We start from the raw sequence: 21,510 nt of genomic DNA, 5'->3' as shown, positions 1-21,510 counted from the left end.
GACATGAACAAGCCTGTACCAGGAGACAGGACCTATGTGTGGGAAGGAATATGCCTGTGTGAAGGTGGTGTGTGCAAGTGCATGCGAGCATATGTGCCGTGAGCCTGTGCTCATGCCAAAGCAGGCACCAGCATTTACATGTATTGAAGGCCAATATCTATGTGCATATGGGTGTGTGTGTACTGGGAGGCTTCCTTCAGCCCGGCTAGGTACTGGGGAAGGCCAAAGCTGATCACTCAGCCTTCCACACCTCCCCACCCCCCACCTCAGGGGAGTGAGGTGGGGCTGCACTCACATCCTGACTTTAGACAGAGATAAATGAAGCCTCAGAGTGAGGTGGGGCTGTGGCAATGAGCAGCTGTGAGTGGCAGGAGTCTGGCCCCATGGTGTCCAGGCCCTGTCCTCCATCCCTCAGCACACCCTGTCGCCTATTGAATTGGCACCTAGGACTAGGAGAGCTCAGGATGGGCCCGGCAAGAGATGTTGGCTCTGGCTCGGCCACCGTAGCACAGTGGTTACAGAGCCAGCTACATACCCCCAGGCTGGAGGGTTAGAACCTGGCCCGGGCCTGCTAAACAACAATGACAACTGCAACAAGAAAATAGCTGGGCATTGTGGTGGGCACCTGTAGTCCCAGCTACTTGGGAGGCTGAGGCAAGAGAATCACTTAAGCTCAAGAGTTTGAGGTTGCTGTGGACTGTGACATCACAGCATTCTACCCAGGGTAACATAGTGAGACTGTCTCAAAATAAATAAATAAATAAATAAATAAATAAGAGATGTTGGCTCTTCCCTGGTCCCTGGTTGGGCCTGTGAGGAGCTGTTTAAGTCGTGCCCTGGCAGTGGGGAGAGCGACAAGGCCAGAGTATTCAGGACAGGCCAGATCTAATGTTCTTCCCTGCTGGGAGTGAACTTTGGAGGAACAAAGCAACAAGTTAACACGAAGGGAGGATCATTTATGTGAACCCACTTGAGATGAAGCAGGGAAAGATGTGTTTAAAGTGCAGTAAGGAAGGCTTGCCCAGACCCAAGGAAGGAGTCCTCTGCTAACAAAGGCTACACGGTTCGTGTCCGCGGAGACCTGAACAACTGGGTCCACATTCACTCCTGAGGCTGGTGGAGGTGGTCAGAGGCGGAAGGCCAGCTCTGATGACCTGTAGAAGTGCTCCCTCCTCTCACAGTCCTGGCCCCGTACCATGGTCTCCGCAGCTTGGAGGGGTCCCAGAGGGGAATCTGGTGGGGGGATTGTCTGGACGTACTTCTGTACACTGCTCCCAAACCCCTTCCCTCTATGCCTCTCCTCTGGAACCTTCTTAACCTACATTTCCTGCTGCCCTCCTCTCACCTCCAAGCGGTTGCCCCAGACATGCCCCCAGAGTGGCTTCCTCTCCCTCCCTACTGCTCCAGAGTTTAGGAAAGAAGCCACAAATTCTCCCAGCAGACCACCCCCAAAGGCCCAGCCCAGCCCCGCCAAGTCCCTGGAGTGCAGCCTGGGCGTCCCACCCATGAGAGGTGAGAGGTGCTCAGAGGCCCCAACTGGGCAGAGAGCCTGGGGGCAGGGAGACAGTGGCCTCTGTAGGCATGTTCCTCCATCAGGGTGGTCCTGGGGAGGCCAGGCCAACTGAACAGAGAGTGCCCTGGGGCTGGGTCATAGGAGCCCTGGGGGGCCTCACCTAAGTGCTGGGGTCTCCCCTCCTGTGGAGCTTTGGGGCCCCTGCCTTGCCTTCCCTAGTGGCTTCTTCTTGCTCCCTATGGAGTGGTCCATGGGAGAGGACATGCAGAGGTGCTTGGGAGGATGTGGAAGGAGTGGGGGTACTCCCCCCCCCGCATTCTGCACCCCCCTTGCTCCAGGAGCCCGTGCCTTCCCTGGAGGTCCTACCCAGGCGAGTCCAGGGACGAGGGGAGGAGGTCATTAATCACCATTATTTGTTATTTCTTATGTAACGGGGTGTTATGAAATGTGCAGTCTTGTACCAGGCACGACTGGGAATGGGAGCGATGGTCCCTACCAGTAAGTAAGAGCTTCCCCTGAGATGACCAGGCAGGCCCAAGAGCCAAGGCAACCTGCAGACAGGCCTGGAAAGTGAGGTTCAGGCCAGGCAGGACTCTGGCTGGAGGTGAGTGGGTCTTGCTGTGGCTGGAGAGAAGGCAGGGGAGGAAGACAGTGGGCGGTAGGAGCTCTGAGGTGTGGGAAGGGAGCTGAGTTTGCTACCCCCACTCTGCACCTCACCAGGCCTAGACCAGCTCTGGCTCCAGGGTGGCCTGGGTCACAGCTGGAGTTGTCACAATATTGACCCAAGAGGAGATAACATCCAAAGGGCTTGGAGTCCCAGTCGGACAAGGAGGGGGATGTCGCCGGAAAAGATCCCTGGCCCCCAGGGGGATCAAACTAAATGGGGCTTTAATAGGTCTCTTCCAGCTCAGATTTCATGGATAATTGGAAGCAGGTCCTGAGCTGAGCAGAGTGGGCGGCCTAGTGGCCTGCCAGGCGGCCACTGTGACCAGGAGACAAGTGGGGATGGGGCGGGGAGGGAGATGACGCCTCCATGCCACCCCATGTGTCCCACTGTGGCCTAGCCTGCTTCTGGCCTCTCTGGGGGCTTCTAGACTTCTGCTCCAGAAGTGCTATTTTAACCTCTTCATGGAAAGGGGATAGACAAATGAGGGGAGACAACCTGACCCCGAGTTAGCTTGTAGGGCTAAAGAGCAGCTCGTCCTGACATGCCCTGGGCCTCATTTGTTCATTCTTTCTTTCTTTTATTCACTCAACAAATATACATTCACATTAAAGTTGGCACTAACCCTGCAAAATAAAATCTTTACTGTTTTTTCCCCCACAAAACAAGTACATACTCATTGAAACAAAGTTCAAGGTTTATTAAGTAAAAAGGGAAAATTCTCTCCCCCAATACCATTACTCTGTCCCTCTCTCACCACCCCTACACTCCAGAGGTAATCCCTATTTACAATTTATCGTATATCTTTCCAGAACATCTTCAATGCATTCTGTACTATACCCTGCTGTTTTTGCTCAGCAAGGCATATCTTCCAAGGCAATAGAGCAGGCATCCTCAAACTTTTTAAACAGGGGGCAAATTCACTGTCCCTCAGACCGTTCAAGGGCCGGACTATAATTAAAAAAAAAAAAAGAAGAACAAATTCCTATGCACACTGCACATATCTTATTTGGAAGTAAAAAACAAAACGGGAACAAATACAATTCACACCGCTTCATGTGGCCCGCGGGCCGCAGTTTGAGGACGCCTGCAATAGAGTATGAATTTTCCTCATTCCCATTTTAAAGATGAGAAAACCGAGGCTTAATGTTTAATGGTTTAATGGCTGTCCCGGGCTACACATCCAGGCTTGGTTCTCATCCTGCCAGAGCTTCCAGCCTCTTCCTTGGGACAGGTGGATATTATGGGCCAGAGAGATAGAGAACCCTAGGGAGAGGGTTAGGATGCGGGGGGATGCTGGAGAATGAGAAGGGAGAAGTAGTGTGCCAAGGAGGGCTGCCCTTCTCCATCGTCCTGAGGTGCCCGTGGTGCTCAGGCAGATGGGCTTGGGGCCCTGGAGACCAGGGCTGGGCAGCGGGCCTTGGAGGAGTTTTCAAGCAAATCTAGTAAGCAGGTGGGAGGAGTTGCATTTCAGCCCTGGATGTGCCTGAGACGTACATACACTTTCTTCCCAGGCCGCAAGGGCCATTTCTTATGCTGCCTACTAATGCCAAGGAGAGGCCTGTGCTGTCTCTAGGGCCACCGTTCTACGCCCCTCTCTGGTCTCTACCTGTCCGCCAGCACATGCAGCAGCAGAGGGGGATGCTCCTTATCCCCTTATTCCAGCCAGGGTGCAGAGCAGCCAGAAGCCCGCTCCTCCTCACAGAGGGCTTGGGGTACCCCCCAAAGCAGTGGTTCTCAACCTTCCTAATGCCGCCACCCTTTAATACAGTTCCTCATGTTGTGGTGACCCCCAACCATAAAATTATTTTCATTGCTACTTCATAACTGTAATTTTGCTATTGTTATGAATCGTAATGTAAATATCTAATATGCAGGATGTATTTTCATTGTTACAAAGGGGTCATGACCCACAGGTTGAGAGCCTCTGCCCTAAAGGAAGAGACTGAGGGGATAAGCAGGTGGGAGTCCCCAGCAGCCTGAGCCTTAGCCTGAAGTGTAAACAAGGCAGGCTCTGAAAAGGTCATGACCCAGAGGCCTCCACACCAGACACCTCACCTTCCTCCTCCCTTCCTGGGACCTCCAAGGGAGGGAACCTGGGAAGCTGAGGGAACACAGAGGAGGCACAGGGAGGAAAACAGTCAGTCTCCTGCTGGGCAGACACAGGCACACTTAACACTTGTGTGCACACTACAGAAAGACAACTCAGTGGACGTGAGCACAGGGCTGGTGGTCTTTAGCGAGCTCTCCACTGTTCTCACAGGGCCACCCAGACTGTGTGTGTGTGGGAGGTCACACAGATTCTCCCACAAAGCAATCATGCCATTTGGGGAAGAGGACCCCAATCCACTCAGTCTGTCAATATCCTTGGCAGACTTGCTCTGTGCCAGGCACCACACTGGGCCTGGGAGGACAGAGTCTACCTGCAAGACTCAGCTAGCGCCAGGCACCAGTGGGAATACAGGAAGGAGGGTCCCTGCTGGAAAAGCTGATCCTCTACTTGGGGCTGGCTGGGCAGTCACTGATCTGCAGAGAGGTCTTTAGTCAAACTTAATCCTAGATGAAGACCTTGCACCCCCACCCAGCTAGTGCTCACCTTAAAGGGAGTCTGGGAAGGCTGATGTCTCTTCTCTGTCCGTGATCTACCCCACCCCCACAGTTCTGGCCCTGACTGGGGCCTCAGGAAAGAAACCACTAAGGAGGATAGAGTGTCGATTCACAGCCTAATCCGATCAGCGCACACAGCTACAGCACGGCTGTTCCCCACACGGCCCCCTCCCCTGCTCTACAGACACTGGCGGGTGCTGGCTGTCAGGCCCAGCCTTGCCTGGCTGGGAGGCCAATTACTGTGGGCCCTTATGGCCTTAATCACCACAGTGGTGGCGGCAGCAGTGTTAACAACTGTCTGCCCATGAGTCTCCTTCCTGGGGCGTCGTGGAGAGGATGACCCTCACGGCTCTCCTTGAAGGAGCATGAAACTGGATACCAACAACAGCCCAGTGGCCGCCATCCAGGGTAACGCCTGGCTCCCTCTTGCTGCCTGCTGGTCTCCTGTGTGCTTGCCCAGTTCCTCCTGCCATGGGGCTGAGAGCCCATGAGGAGGGGACCGTGCATCCCCTGAGCACTCACGCCATCATTCCCTCCAGCCAGCACCGCCAGCAACCGAGCTTGAGAAGGCGGGCGCTCCCTGCTAGCCAGAGCAAATTAGGTGCCCGGATGTTGAGGTCTGGTTGGCATTTCCTGTGTTGGCTTTGGCTGGTGAGGCCAGGCCAGTGGGATGCCCTCTCGACCTAAGCCGAGTCAAACAGGCACGTCCCAGACTCTTGAGCCCACTGACTTCTGCCCTGCGCCCCACAGGGAGTCTTGTTCTGGAACAAAGATCACCCCTCCCCTTCTGGGTTCATACTGAGCAGCCTTCCCCTGCCTTGTAGGGTGCTCTGACAGCCAGAGACCTGGCCAGCCCCCAACCTGTTGTTCTCACTGCCTCAGGCTCAGGAATGGAACTCATGAATTCACAGATTTTGGAGCCTTTCAGTACTTCCTGGATGTGGTGAGACCTCTCTGCATGCAGGTCCTCAAGGCTGTGGTTCAGTGAGGGGCCCTATGCTCCTCTGATGTCCTGTTCCCATCTGTCCTTTGCCTGGACCATTAGGACCCTTCAACACCTGGGTTGCAGCTTGGGTCTCCCAGAGCTCCCATCCTTGACTTCAGAAGGGTTGGCTTCACCTGCAGGCTTCAGCTTTGCTGGCTCTGGTTCCCCAGCCCATGTTTTCTTTGGCGTTGGGTCTCCGGGACACCAGATTATCAAAAACAAGACAACTTCGTGATACTTATTTTCCCAAAGAGCAGTGTCTGTAACACAATTAAGTTCCTTGTACCAGGTGAGGTCCCAGTGATCCCCTCCCTCGCCACCCCCAGCCAGGTCCCTTTGGGGTGTGGAGCACTCCTCATTCCCTATGGCCAGAAGTCTCTGGCCTAGGCTTTGGCAGGGCTGGGCAGAGAGGGCAGGGCCAATCCCCACCTGCATCCACTATCGCTGAGCCACAGCTCTCCCTGCTCTTCTCCCAGACTTAGGTACCAGCAGAGTCTTTCGGAGACACATGGTCAGAGCACAGCCCTAGAGTTAGGTCCATTTGACTATGGATCTCAGCTCTACTACACACCAGCCATGTACCTCCAATAAGGTACAAAATGGCTGTGAGACTCGATTGCCTTATCAGCAAAATGCGGACCAAGTGGTACCCAGAACACAGGGTTTGTGGGAGGAGCCAATGGGCCTGGCCTATAACATCCCCCCAGTAAAGAGGTATCATTTATATTGCTATCTTTCTGCATGGGGCTGGCTGGGCAGGCAGTGTGTGGTCTACAGAGTGGTCCTGGGTCAAGCTTAGGCCACACCTAGGATAGAGACTCTGCAACCCCACCACACTTGTTGCCTCCTGGCCCAGGCTGGCTCTGTCCTGAGCTACTCGGGCCTAGGGCCATCAAGGACTTGCCACCTTGACTAGATAGACCGACCCACTAGGACAGAGCAGCTTCAAGGGGTGCATAAAGAAGAAAGTTTGGGTCCCCTAAATCCCTACTCATGGAGGTCTCCACCTTTCTCCAGGGAAAGATAATATAGAGCAGAATATGCCTGGATACTCTGTGTGAGGCACGGGGGTGCTCAGAAATATGCTAAATATGAGGTGAAGAAAAAGTTCATGGAGGAACAATAGGCTAATTTTTCTGGAAGGTTTGGGGTGATATTTATCAAAGATTAAGGAGTGTTTATCACTTGGATGACAATTCCACTTCTAGTATTCTCCTTTAGGAAATTCTGAAGTGCCAGAAGTTAGGCAGGGCCACAGGAGGGTCCATAAACATTTTCTATAAATAGCCAGGCATGGTACCATAATCCCAGCACCTTTGGGAGACGGAGGTACAAGGATTGCTTGAAGCCAGGAGTTTGAGACCATCCCAGGAAAACTAGCGAGACCCCCATCTCTACAAAAAATTTTTTTTTTTTTTTTTTGTAGAGACAGAGTCTCACTTTATCACCCTCGGTAGAGTGCCGTGGCATCACACAGCTCACAGCAACCTCTAACTCTTGGGCTTAGGCGATTCTCTTGCTTCAGCCTCCCGAGCAGCTGGGACTACAGGTGCCCGCCACAACGCCCGGCTATTTTTTTGTTGCAGTTTGGCCGGGGCTGGGCTTGAACCCACCACCCTCGGCATATGGGGCCGGCGCCTTACTCACTGAGCCACAGGTGCCGCCTCTACAAAAATTTTTAATATTAGCCAGAGTGAAAGTGCACACCTGTATTCCCAACTACTTAGGAGGCTAGGGCAGGAGGATCACTTGACCCCAGGAGTTTAAAGCTGCAGTGAGCTATGATGGTACCAGCACTCCAGCTCCAACTCTGACTCCAAATTAAAAAAAAGCAAACAAAACTACAAAGATGTTCTTCTCTGTGTCATTTATAATAGCAAATAAACAAAATACTTCAGTATCCCAGGGTAGGAAAATGATTAAATACATTATGCTGTTCCATCTACACAATTAAAGTCCAAGCACTAAAAATCATGTTTAGGAAAAACATTTAATGACATGGCAACATCTGAGTAAAAAAAAAAAAAAAAAATCAGGATAGTTAACATCTGACAAAGACAAAGTATAATCTTAATCATGTTTAAAAACAGGCTATGAATGGATAAACAAAACATGACACACAATGGAATATTATTTGGCCTTAAAAAGGAAGGAAATTCTGACCCATGCTTCAACATAGATGAACCTTGAAGATAGGATGCTAGGTGAATTAAGTCATCAAATACCGTCTGATTCCATGTCTATGAGCGACATGAAGTGGTCAAGTTTGTAGAGACAGGAACTAAAGGCGGTTGCCAGGGGTTGGAGAGGGGGACTGGGAGTTAGTGTTTAAAGGGGACAAAGTTTGGGAAGACAAAAAATTCTGAAGATGGCTGCTGGTGGTGGTTGCTGAACTGTACACTTAATAATGGTTATGACGATCAATTTTGTGTTCTGTTTATTTTGCCACAATCAGAAAACTAGGTGTCAGGGAAATACGTCAAAATGTTCGTAATGAATATTTTTTGAGTGAAAGGATTACCGGTGATCTTTGTTTGATTCTTTTTAGTTCCAACGTTTTTCCCCTAGTAAATGAGACGTTTTGTTTTGTTTGTTGTTTGTTTTAAGGAAGCTTGCTCCAGCATCACCCAGATGTGTGCGGGGGCTGGCCGAAGGGGGAGAAGCTCCGTCCAGCTGCAGCTAGAAAGGAGGGAGGACCACGGGCTGCTGGACTCCCAGCCCCCTGGCGCTCCCTGCCCTGCTGGCTGGCCTCCCTCTCTGCCTGCCCTCTGCGCTCAGCCTTGCCCAGCGGCCCCTCTCCCAGTAACAGCTCAGTCACTAGCCAGCCGAGGCTGCCCCAGCCCTAGTGGGAATGCGGGCTCGGGGCTTTCTCAGACCATCAGCGCCCTAGACGTCTCCCCGCTGCTGCTCCGCCCCATCCCAGCTGCAAAAACAACAGCCCATACCCAAAGCCCTGTTATTGCAGCCGTGAGCAGAGCCCCAGTGGACAGCGGAAGGCGTGGGGAGGGGGCCCACCAGCTCTAAACGGGCCTGGGGGCGGACAACTGGGGAGGTGGAGGGTCCCTTCCTGCTCCGCATGAGGGAACCTGGCTCCGAGGGAAGGGGCTTTCGGAGGCCCGTGGGACTTGGGGACTGAGGACCAATTCTGCCAGTGGCCTCCCTGGCTCCCCGGGGACTGCGGGAGGTGGAGGCAGAGGGGGCGGAAGTAAAGCCACTTGGGAACCCGCGGAGCCAAGCCGTGGGCAGGAGGCGGCACCACCGTGGCTCCCCGGAGGGCCGGGGCCAAGGCTTTCCCACGGGGTGCTGCAGGCCACTGGGCTCTCTGTGCAGCAGTCCACCCAGGATGGGGCCCCCGCGCCTGGGGAGGTTTCCATGTGGTCTTCCCTTCTGCGAGCAGCGGCATGGGCTGGATTTAGAACCTCCCAGCCCCTGCAGGTGTGTGCGGGCATCTTAGCAAGGTGGGGGGCTCAGCTGGTAGAGCCTTTGTGCCCAATTTTCTTGGCATCCTTTTGGGTGTCATCTGGTGGCTTCATACTCACATGGTAGGGATAGGGCCACAGAACTTGAATCACCTACACCTTGGAAGGACTCAGAGACTGGAGGAAGCCTGGCCCCTGTCTCACCCCTAAAGGCCATTCCTCCCCTGCTAACATGAGGGTGTGGTGTTGTGGAATTAGAAAGCACTCTGGAAGTCTCTGGAGACAGATAAACCTAGGCTAGAATCTACACTCTGTCTCACCAGTCACGAGGGCACACCACTTAGCCTCTCTGGACCTCTCTGAGGCTCTCTGAGCTTCCTCTGCTATAAAATGGAAGTGTTAACATTGACCTTGTAGATGAAAGCCTTAGAAGGCTTAGAGGTAAAATATGTGTCTCTGGCACAACATGGATGCTTCCCTTTTTTGTTTGGAGACAGAGTCTCTCTCTCTGTTGCGCAGGCAGGAGTGCCGTGGCGGCAGCCTAGCTCATGGCGGCCTCAAACTCCTGGGTTCAAGCAATCCTTCTGCCTCAGCCTCCTGGTGTGTGCTACCTGGCTAATTTTTCTATCAATATTTTTTGTAGAGACGGGGTCTTATTTTTGCCCTGGCCTTGAACTTCTGAGCTCAAGTGATCCTCCTATCTGGAACCACTGAGCCCGGCCTAGGTGGTTCTTGAGTGCAGGATACTAATTCTTATTTCTCAAGCCCCCCAGAGTTTGAGTAACTGAGACTGGAAAGAATTTTTTTGACTTCAGTTCTTAGCTCAGAAAGATCCACTCCCCACATTCTACACAATACAGAGGGCAGTTTGAGAAGTTTCTCCTGCCCCCACCACCCCTCTAGTCAAGAACCAGTTGATCAAACTACTCCCTGAAGTTAGACAATGACTGTCTGTTGTTAGGGTGTTCCTGGCCACAGGCATCAAACCAGGGACAGAGGGGAGCCAGTCAGGGAGATGATGCGCCTTGGGAGCCGCCACTATCTCTGTCTGCAGGTTAGTGACTGAGTGTCACTTATGCATCAAGAGTGGCAGAAAGCTGCTGGGACCCAGGACACAGCCATCCTGACTAGGTTGCTGTCCCAAAACAGTCTCAGATAATCACAGTAACTGATGAGTCCTCGAAAGAGAGAGGTATCAAAATAAAAGTTGGTATTATTTTTCTCTGGAATATTTAGTCTTTGAAAATACACCCAGGTCCACTAGAATTGTCTTTTATCAAGATTTGTTTGTGTTGAGACAGCGTTGTTCTCTGTTGCCTGGGCTACAGTGTTATGAGGATTTAAAAAAATCTCTCATATAATGAGTATGCAGAATTATTACTTTAAAGATCAATAGTAGTACATGTCTCTAAATCGTTGAGATACTGTTTATCAAGGGTCACTCTTATTGTCAGCTCCACAGACAGACAAAGTTCACCCAGCTTGTTAGGGACAAATTGAGGCGATTGGCATAACTTCTAAACTCAAGCTTGGAAGTGGTTTTACATTCAGTGACACTGCCTCCATAGCAAAGAGAATAAGTAACTGGCTAATGGGCAGTGATCTTCATATATATTTTTTTCAGATTCCCTGACTGAATCTGTTTTCATCCACCCATGTGCTTGGTACAGTCTCACTTAGCAGAACGGACCTATCAATTGTGAAATATCTATTGACCAGAACCAGCCCATCTCATAGAGCTGTCATGGACACCGAAAGAGATAAGGAATTTAAAATCCTGTAACCAAAAGGCAAATTCCTCTGTAGTGTAGGTGGATTAAGCTATTTATTAGTATCGGGTATCCTCTTGTACAGGGGCTGCTGTCCAATATGCAGTGTTGGTACTTGGTACAAAGGTGCACAATAAATATTTGTTACATTTATCTGTGAAGAGTAATAGTTAATACACAATCCTAATAATAATAGGAGAGTGTTTTTTTTCTAATCACATAACCTGGTATGTGACTATTACTACTATCTGTGTCTGTCATTAGGTTTTCCCTTCAAATTCCTAGCCATTGACCATGTTCAAGTGCCAAGAAAGCTCAAGAACAAAACCAGACACCACAAAAGTATAAATCTGTATTTAGAGTAAGATGAACTTCTTGTTTAGCAGAAACAACCAAATAATGAATTCCTACCTTGGCTGAGAATAGGGTTGGGCTTTTGGAGGACAAGCGAAGGTTCTAGCAACTCAGAAGTCAAGACAAAGGGGAATTTGTTGAGAAGTCTAAATGTGGCTTTACCTTCAGGCATGGCTAGCCTGAAGGGTGTACCTCAGCTCATCTCAAGTCATTAGCCCATTTGCTGTCTCCCCCTCACTGTAGGGCTTGGTTCTGCTTGATTCTCCTGGAGCAGTTGCCTGACTTTCTCCTACACCAGACAAGACCGCACCATGAAGCAAGAAAGGACAGTACTAAGCCAACGTCTTTATAGCAGATAAGTTGAAGGACAGAAACCTGTCTTCTTCTAGGGTCTGTATAGCAAATCACAGGGAAGGACTGAATGGCTTTGCACAACCAATTGGCGATGGAAGTTGGATGATGGACCAGACCTGGGTGGTGTGACAGGACTGTGGTTGGGGGCCACTTGGGGCACTGAGGAGGTCTGGGATTGACAGTTCCACCCAAATCACATGGGATGCAGAGGGGCAGTTCCCAAAGGAAAAGGAGTGCAGGACAGACAAAAACAACAGGTGTCCACTACAATAGCACTTGTTCTCAGGTTGCGTAGAGACAGGACTTATCCACCAAAACAATCAGAGAAGGATAAAAGCGGTGGTGCGTTCACATGCCAAGTGTTGAGTCAAAGCCCTTCAGGAAAAGGAAGTGATCCTACGGCCTAAAGGAGATTCCGTAGAACAGGAGGAGAAAGACATAAATATTTTAGTCAGCCTTCCTCCCCCCAGTTGAGAATTGTCATCATAATCACCTTACCAGACTAAGTTCAGGAAGCTGTTATTTGATGATTATGCGAATAATTAGTCAGAATGTTTGGGATTTGGACACTTCAGAGAAATCTGGGAGATCTGATTGACATAATCATATTCCTGGTAAAGAAAATGAACCTAACAAAGGATTTCTTATTTTTCTTACAGATAACTTTTCTTTCTGATTATAAATGGAGTATGTTGATTGAAGAAATTTTGGAAAATACAGAACAGTACACAAATAACAGTGGCTCTCACGTTTCTTAGGGTTGGGTAGGACTGCGAGTTACAGAAACCCCATGATAATAGCAGCTTAAACAAGACTGGAGTTTATTTTGCTCTTAACTACATGAAATCCAAAGGTAAATAGTCCAGGCTGGTATGGGCGTTCCACTTCACAGGTGCCTCACCCTCCAGGCTCCTTCACGCTCACTAGTGTACCATCCCCACTGTATGACCTGTATCTTTACCATCTAAGCTGACAGGGCAGAAATGCAGCAAGAATGAGAAAGGGATAAAAAAGGACTCATGCCAGCCATCTTCTAGGAAAGGTTCTGAGATGCAGCAACACAACACTTCCACACCATCCCGGCAGTAAGCACAGAGTTACAGGGCCACATCTACCTGCTAAGGAGACTGGGAAGTGTAGTCTTTATTCTGGGTGGCTATTTGCCCCGCTAAAACTCCATTACTATAGAAGACGGGGAGGATGGCTTTGGGGGCCGTTAGGGGTCTTTGATAAACCTGTGATCATACTACCCAGAGACAGTGACTGTTAACATCTTGGTACGTTTCATTATACACACATACTCCCATCTGTATATATGTGTTTGTGTATGTATATGCGTGTATCGTGTGTGTGTACATATATACACATTCTTACACATAATCAATATAAATAAAAGACAAATGTTTTTAGAATGAAATTGATGTCCCACCAAATATACTATTTTTGCACCTTATTTTGTGTCTAAAAAATTTGCAGACTTTAGGCCGGGCATGGTGGCTCACGCCTGTAAATCCTAGAACTTTGGGAGACTGAGGTATATGGATTGCTTGAGCTTAGGAGTTCAAGATAACACTGTCTATACTAAAAATAGAAAAACTAGCTGGGCATGTTGGCATATACCTATAGTCCCAGCTACTCGCAAGGCTGAAGTGAGAGGATTGCTCTGAGTACTGATTCCTTAAAGAACTCACGCAGAGCTTTAGCACTTGCAACCTTATCACTGGAATGTTCCAGCGATTGGACAAACTAAGGAAGAATGCTTTTGCCAGTGTCATCCTTTTTGGAACCAACAATAGCCGCTCCATTTCTGGAGTCTGGGTATTCCAAGTCCAGGACTTGCCTTTCTGCTAAGCTAGATTGGCAGGTGGACTGTGAGTTGTGTACATGGTGGGTATTGGATCTTGGCAACTAGGAGACACAGATGCTGGTTCAAGAGTACTTCTCCTGGGAGGGGGCCTTCCAGCATGTGAGCAAAGCCTTCAATCAAGAGAACATCTCTTGCCATATCCCAACTTTACCTGCCCTTCTGGGAGATGGGGAGTCATTAAAGGAAACTATACATTCAAAGAAAAATTGACCACCTTCCAAATGTAATGATTTATAATTTTCTCTTAAATGGGTGTGTTTATTTTATAAATCCTACTTTAAAATATTTTTATTTAATTATTTATTTTGAAATAATTATAGATTCATAAAAGGTTGCAAGGAAATGTACACCCTTCTCTCTCATGCACCCTTCCCTAGCCTTCTCCAATAGTTAGCTCTTATACAACTATGGTACAATAACAAAACTAAGAAATTGACATTGGTATAATCCATAGAGCTTATTTAGATTTCACCAGTTACAGGTGCACTTTGTGTGTGTGCGTGGGTGCGTGTATGGGAGTGCAGCTTTATCATGGACAGCCTTGCGTAATTACCACCACAATCAAGAAAATGTAGTATCACATTTCTGCCTTGTGTTACTCTTTTATAGCCACACCCACCACCCATCTGTAAGGCCAAGAAACCACTAATCCTTTATTTCTATGATGATGTTATTTCATGAATATTATACAAATGGAATTATGCAGTGTGTATACTTTTGAGGTCTTTTTCACTCGGTATAATTTCCTTGAGGTTCATCCATATTATTGCATATTTCAGTATAGCTGCTTCATTTTTATTGCTGAACAGTATTCCTTGGTATGGCTGTACCGCAGTTTGTCTATTCACCAGTTGGAAGGCATTTGGATAGTTTCCAGTTTGGGACTATTATTAAGAAAGCTGCTATGAACATTCATGTACAAGTTCCTGCATGGACATTCTTCATTCCTCTGGGATAAATGACCAAAAGCTCACTGCTAGGTATCATAAATCTATTTTTAGTTTTGAAAGGAATTGTCAAACTATTTTCAAGAGTGATTGTTTGCAACCTACCTTGTAAACTTAACAATATGTTGTCATCCACACTCATAGGCATGTGACTCTAGTCCCAGCTATGGAGGCTGAGGTGGGGAGGATTGCTTAAGCCCAGAAGTTTGAGGCTAACCTGGCCAGTAGAGTCAGGCCTCATCTCAAAAGCACAAACAAAAGGACCAGGTGTGGTGGCTCATGCCTGTAATCCTAGCACTCTGGGAGGCCAAGGGGATTGATTGCCTGAGCCCACAAGTATGAGACCAACCTGAGCAAGAGCAAGACCCCCATCTCTAAAGACAGCCAGACATTGTGGCAGGCACCTGTAGTCCCAGCTACTAGGGAGGCTAAATTGAGAGAAATGCTTGAGCCCAAGAGTTTGAGGTTGCTGTGAGTTATTACACCACAGCACTCTACCAAGGGTGACAAAGTGAGATTCTTGTCTCAAAAATAAAACAAAACAAAACAAAAAGTGGCGTGTGGGGCTTACACCTGTAATCCTAGCACTCTGGGAGGCTGAGGCTGGTGGATTGCCTGAGCTCACAAGTTCAAGACCAGCCTGAGCCAGATCAAGACCTCATCTCTAAAAATAGCCAGGCATTGTGGCAGGCGTCTGTAGTCCCAGATACTCAGGAGGCTGAGGGAAGAGAATTGCTTGAGCCCAAGTGTTTGAGGTTGCTGTAAGCTGTGACGCCACAGCCTTGTACCTAGGGCAACAACAACAAAAAATAAATAAAAATAAAAACAAAACAAAACAAAACAAAAATCTGTTGTTAAGAGTTCTCTGCATTTGTCTTTCAACAGTTCTCTCATCTGTCAATCGTTTCCCATGTCAAAATTCTAAAACATGATATTCCATTGTAAAGCTATACTATATAATGTACTAAACCAATCTTCTAGTTTTTAATATTTAGATTTATTTGTTATTTTTATGATGTAAATAGTAAAATGAAAGACATTGTAGATAACTCTATGTGCCTGTTTCTGATTATTTCCTTAGGATAAATTTCTAAATATGGACATGCTAGCTCAAAGGTATGAATGAATTTTTTTTTGAGACAGAGTCTCACTCTGTCCCCCAGGCTAGAATGCTGTGGTGTCATCGCTCATCACCTCAAACTCCTAGGTTCAAGTGATTCTCCTGCCTGAGCCTCCTGAGTAGTTGGGACCACAGGCACCCCCCATAACGTCTGGCAAATTTTTCAATTTTTAGCAGACATGGGGTCTCACTCTTGCTTAGGCTGGTCTCAAACTCCTGAGCTCAAGTGACCTTCTCTCCTTGGCCTCCCAGGGCACTAGGATTACAGGTGCGAGTCACTGCGCCAGGCCTGAATGAACGTTTTTTTTTTTTTTAGCTAGAGTCTCATTTTCTCACCCTTGGCAGAGGGCTATGGTGTTATAGCCCGGAGCAACCTCTAACTGTTGGGCTCAAGCAATTCTCTTGTCTCAGCATCCCAAGTAGCGAGGACTATAGGTACTCTCTACAATGTCTGGCTAGTTTTTCTATTTTTTAGTAGAGACAGGGTCTTGCTCTTGCTCAGGCTGGTCTCAAACCTGTGAGCTCAGGCAATCCACCCGCCTCAGCCTCCCAGAGTGCTGGGATTACAGGCGTGAGCCACTGCACCTGGCCCTGAATGAACATTTTAAAGTCTACTGGTATGTTTTCCCAAATTTTGTTACTGAAGGGTGCTTGCATTTGCACTCTCACAGCATTTATGAAAATTGGGACAAAGTTTCTAAAAATACTAATATTGCAACATAAGTGAAAGTTAAATGGTTAGTATCCTAAATACAGTATCTTACAAATCAACCAGCAAAAGATAAATACCCTATATTAAGTTGCTTTGGGCTGTGATAGAAAACTCCATTCAAAATTATGTAAACAGGGCGGCGCCTGTGGCTCAGTGAGTAGGGCGCCGGCCCCATATGCCGAGAGTGGTGGGTTCAAACCCAGCCCCGGCCAAACTGCAACAAAAAAATAGCCGGGCGTTGTGGCGGGCGCCTGTGGTCCCAGCTACTCGGGAGGCTGAGGCAGGAGAATCGCCTAAGCCCAGGAGTTGGAGGTTGCTGTGAGCCGTGTGACGCCACCGCACTCTACCGGAGGGCAATAAAGTGAAACTCTGTCTCTACAAAAAAAAAAAAAAAAAAATTATTTAACAATAGAGAAATATATCATTTCATATAATAAAAAGTGTAAAACTAAGGCAACTTCTAGATTTGTTGATTTCACACAATAACTTTAAGATACCACAATACATAGCGCAGGCTCTGAAGCCAGATTGTTGGGTTTACATGCCAGCTCTTCTGCTGATTAGGTGTGCAACATTGAGCAAGTTACTTACCCTATTTATGACTCAGGTTCCTCTTTTGAAAATGATTATATTAATAGCACCTATCTCTTGGTACCAAAGTTATTGAAAGAAAAAAAATAGCACCTATCTCAAGACTATGGTAGGAATGAAAACAATTAACATATGTAAAATCCTCACTTAAGGGTTGATATTATCAAGAGCCTAGGCTCTTCCTGTTTTTCTGTTCTTCCATGTTCAACATGTTAAGTTTATTCCCAGTCTTGAGACCTCATGATCACAAGATAGCTTCTATAACCCCAGGCATCATATCCAAAAAGATCAGAGACAGAAGAGACTAGGTAGTCTTTTCTGTTTCCTTCTTCAGAGCAGGAATACCTTTCCAGAAGTCCCAAACAAATCTCTTTCATATCCTGCTGACTAAAAAATGGGTTACCCTACACCAATCTGTAAAAATAGGAGAATGGAATTACCACGAATGGCTTAGACCAATCAGGATTTACCCATGAGCTAGAGCCATTTTCTCTGTGGGTAGAATCTAAACAAAATCAGTTCTGTTAGCTGGGCATGGTGGCTCACCCTACCTAAGAAGAATTCCTCCTGTATCTCACCCTACATAAGAAGAATTCCAGGTCCAGGTGGCTCACGCCTATAATTCTAGCACTCTGGGAGGCTGAAGTAGGTGGATTGCCAGAGCTCACAAGTTCGAGACCAGAAAATCAGCCTGAGTAAGAATAAGACCTGGTCTCTTAAAAAAAAAAAAAAAAATTGCTGGCCAGGGCGGCACCTGTGGCTCAAAGGAGTAGGGCACCGGTCCCATATGCCAAAAGTGGTGGGTTAAAACCCAACCCCGGCCATAAACTGAAAAAAAAAAAAAAAGCTGGCCATTGTAGTGGGCACCTATAGTCCCAGCTACTTGGGAAGCTGAAGCAAGAGGATGGCTTGAGCCCAAGAGTTTGAAGGTGTTCTGAGCTATGACATCAGGACACTCTACCAGGGGCAAGAAGTGAAGGAAGGAAGGAAGCGAGGGAGGAAGGGAGGGAAAGAAAAGGAAGGAAAGAAAGAGACTAGCCAGGCATTGAGGTGGGCTCTTGTAGTCCCACTTGAGGCAAGGAGTTTGAGACCAGCCTGAGCAACATGGCAAGACTTTGACTCTACAAAAAATAGAAAAAAATGAGCCAGGAATGGTGGTGCACACCTGAAGTCTCATCTACCTGGGAGGCTGAATTGCTTTAGCCCGGGAGCTTGAGGTTAAGATAATGCCCCAGTACTTTAGCCTGAGCAACAGAGCAAGACTCTGTCTAAGAAATAAAACAAAACAAACAACAGCAAAAACAAAAAGCTCACCTAAAAAATCACTGGAGGAAGAAGAATGGAAAAAGAAAATAAAGTTGGACTCCCCTATCTCACCCTACATAAGAATTCCAGGTCCAGAGTGATGGTTCACGCCTGTAATCCTAGAGCTCTGGGAAGCCAAGGCATGTGGATAGCCTGAGCTCAGGCCAGCCTGAGCAAGAGTAACACCCTGTCTCCACTAAAAATAGAAAATCTAGCCAGGCATTGTGTTGGCCCCTTATAGTCCCAGCTACTAGGGAGGCTGAGGCAAAAGAACGACTTGAGCCCAAGAGTTAAAAGTTGCTGTGAGCCAGGACGCCAGGACGCTCTACTGAGAGTGACTGAGTGAGACTCTGTCTCAATTAATCAACCAATAAATACTGCTGAGAGGAGAATGTGTTAATTTAACCATTTGGAAGTCTACACTTATTTGTAAAGTTGTACGTTTATACAACTTATGATCAGCTGTTCCCCTTATAGATATACCAAAATATACACAAGAATGTTTATAATTTATATTCACCACCACCCCCAGAAAGATTGGAAATAACTCAAATGTCTGCTGAAGAAAAATGAATACATAAATTGTGGTATAGTCACGTGATAAAATATTATGCAACAGTGCAAATAAGAGAACTACAGATATGTATAACAGCATGGATAAATTTTGTCTTAAAGAGTGAAAAGGCAAGTTGTAGGAAGTTACATTATAATAACATTTGTAGAAAGCTCAACAACAACTAAAACTAAGCAATATTGATATTTAGGAATTACAATTATACTAAATTATTTTTTATGAAGTAAAAGAGTATTAATCGAAATTTCATTTAGTACTTATCCTTGGGTGTGGGAGTAGAGGAAGAGCACACACATTGATATAATGATATTGGGGTAGGATTTTAGTTTTTTTAAAAAACGTACGTATACCATATATTTTTTAAATTATAAAATATGGATAACATTTACCCTTGTAACCCATTTTAACTTGACAATGGCATAAAGCACATCATTCACACTGTTGCGCAATATGAATGCACAGCTATCTGTCTCTAGAACTCTTATCATGCAAAACTAAAACTCTATAACCATTAAATAGTAACTCTCCTCCTTTGCTTACCCTGGCAACCACCATCCTACTTTCTATCTGTATGAATTTGAATATTTTAGTTTAAGTTGAGAGACTGATGAGTGTTCATTTTGTTTCATGCTTCATAACTTGCATATATGCACGATATGTATGCATATATGTGAAATTTTTTGTATGTATAAAATAGTACAGACATTCTTTTTTTTTTTTTTTGTGACAGAGCCTCAAGCTGTGGCCCTGGGTAAAGTGCTGTGGTATCACAGCTCACAGCAACCTCCAACTCCTGGGCTCAAGCGATTCTCCTGTCTCCACCTCCCCAGTAGCTGGGACTACAGGCGCCCACCACAACGGCCAGCTATTTTTTGGTTGCAGCCATCATTGTTGTTTGGCGGGCCAGGGCTGGATTCGAACCTGCCAGCTCAGGTGTATGTGGCTGGCACCTTAGCTGCTTGAGCCACAGGCGCCGAGTCTTCTTTTTGTTTTTTTTAAAAATTCAGTCTCCCAGTTGCTGTTGGTATCATCAAAGCGGTGGACAAGAAGGCTGCTGGAGCTGGCAAGGTCACCAAGTCTGCCCAGAAAGCTCAAAAGGCTAAATGAATATTATCTCTAATACCTGCCACCCCAGTCTTAATCAGTGGTGGAAGAACGGTCTCAGAACTGTTTGTTTCAATTGGCCATTTAAGTTTAATAGTAAAAGACTGGTTAATGATAACAATGCATTGTAAAACCTTCAGAAGGAAAGGAAAATGTTTTGTGGACCATTTGTTTCTTTTTGTGTGGTAGTTTTAAGTTATTAGTTTTTAAAATCAGTACTTTTTAATGGAAACAACATGACCAAAAATCTGTCACAGAATTTTGAGACCCATTAAAACAAAGTTTAATGAGAAAAAAAAAAAATTCAGTCTCCATTGAATCTGTCAAAAATTGACAATGCCAACTATATTTCAAGTCATCATGCAGGGTATTGGGAAAAGTTTTCAATTAGCAATAATTGTGCCTCAGATAAACCTCATTGGCTGTGATACTGCCACTGTGCAAAGCTACATACCTTGTTTTTTGAGACAGAGCCTCAAGCTGTCGCCCTGGGTAGAGTGCTGTGGCATCACAGCTCACAGCCACTTGTAACTCCTGGGCTCACCTGATTCTCCTGACTCCACCTCCCAAGTAGCTGGGACTGCAGGCCCCGGCCACAACACCCGGCTATTTTTTGTTTGCAGCCGTCATTGTTGTTTGGCGGGCCGGGCTGGCTTCAAACCCACCAGCTCAGGTGTATGTGGCTGGCACCTTAGCCGCTTGAGCCACAGGCGCCAAGCCACCTACCTTATTTTTTAAAGGCTTGATATATGGAAAAATAAAGAATGACAATACCCTAAATTGGCCATAATATGGCAAGCATTTAATTGATATAATTTTAAAGGTATTTTATAATTGATACACAACAAAATCAACAAATATTTTATGGATTTTTAGAGCAATTGTGTTTTCATTTCAGTTTCTGATTGTTCATTGTTAGTATACAGAAATGTGATTTTTTTTGTATCTTTACTAAAGTCATTTATCAGTTCTAGGAGGTATTGTTATTGCTGACTCTGAGATTTTTAATGTAGAGAATCATGTCTTTTGTGAATAGGGACAGTTGTTTTTCATTCCATTCTGTATTTTGTTTTTGTTTTGTTTTGAGACAAAGTCTAACTCTGTTGCCCAAGGCTAGAGTGCCAGGGTGTCATAACTTGAAGCAACCTCAAACTACTGGGCTCAAGCCGTCCTCTTGCCCCAGCCTCCCCAGTAGCTAGGATTACAGGTACTTGCCACAACAATGCCTGGCTATTTTTAGAGAGAGGGTCTCACCCTTGCTCAGGCTAGTCTCCTACTCTGGAGCTCAGCCTCCTAGAGTGCTAGGATTACAAATGTGAGCCATCACATCCAGCCTTGCGTGCTTTTTATTTCTTTTTCTTGCCTATTGACAGGGCTAGAGCTTTGTGTATGATGTTAAATAGGAGTGGGAAGAGTAGACATCCTTGACCAGGTGCAGTGATAAAGAGTAAGACCCCATCTCTACTAAAAATAAAAAATTAGTTAGGCGTTGTAGAAGGCCTGTAGTCTCAGCTACTTGAGAGGCTGAGGCAGGAGCATCACCTGAGCCCAGAGTTTGAAGTTGCTGTGAGCTAGGCTGATGCCATGGCACTCTAGTCTGGGAAACAGAGTGAAACTCTATCTCT

General features: G+C 46.9%; 1 long non-coding RNA gene and 1 other non-coding gene across 2 annotated transcripts; one reads left to right on the top strand and one right to left on the bottom strand.

The window, feature by feature from the left end:
• The first annotated feature begins 1,985 nt into the window (after window positions 1-1,985).
• LOC128593268 (uncharacterized) lies at window positions 1,986-12,437 on the top strand. The gene is made up of 3 exons (XR_008382306.1): window positions 1,986-2,117; window positions 11,555-11,701; window positions 12,325-12,437. It is a non-coding gene; the product is annotated as an uncharacterized LOC128593268 (long non-coding RNA).
• A 7,756-nt stretch (window positions 12,438-20,193) lies between these two features.
• On the bottom strand, window positions 20,194-20,333 carry LOC128594970 (U4 spliceosomal RNA). The gene has a single exon (XR_008382672.1). It is a non-coding gene; the product is annotated as a U4 spliceosomal RNA (small nuclear RNA).
• Between the last annotated feature and the right edge of the window lie 1,177 nt (window positions 20,334-21,510).

This window comes from Nycticebus coucang, chromosome 9, assembly GCF_027406575.1.
Source record: "Nycticebus coucang isolate mNycCou1 chromosome 9, mNycCou1.pri, whole genome shotgun sequence".
In the NCBI taxonomy this organism is placed as follows: Eukaryota; Metazoa; Chordata; class Mammalia; order Primates; family Lorisidae; genus Nycticebus; species Nycticebus coucang.
The sequence above is the reverse complement of the archived record's forward strand: the minus strand, read 5'-3'. Positions and strand labels throughout refer to the sequence as shown.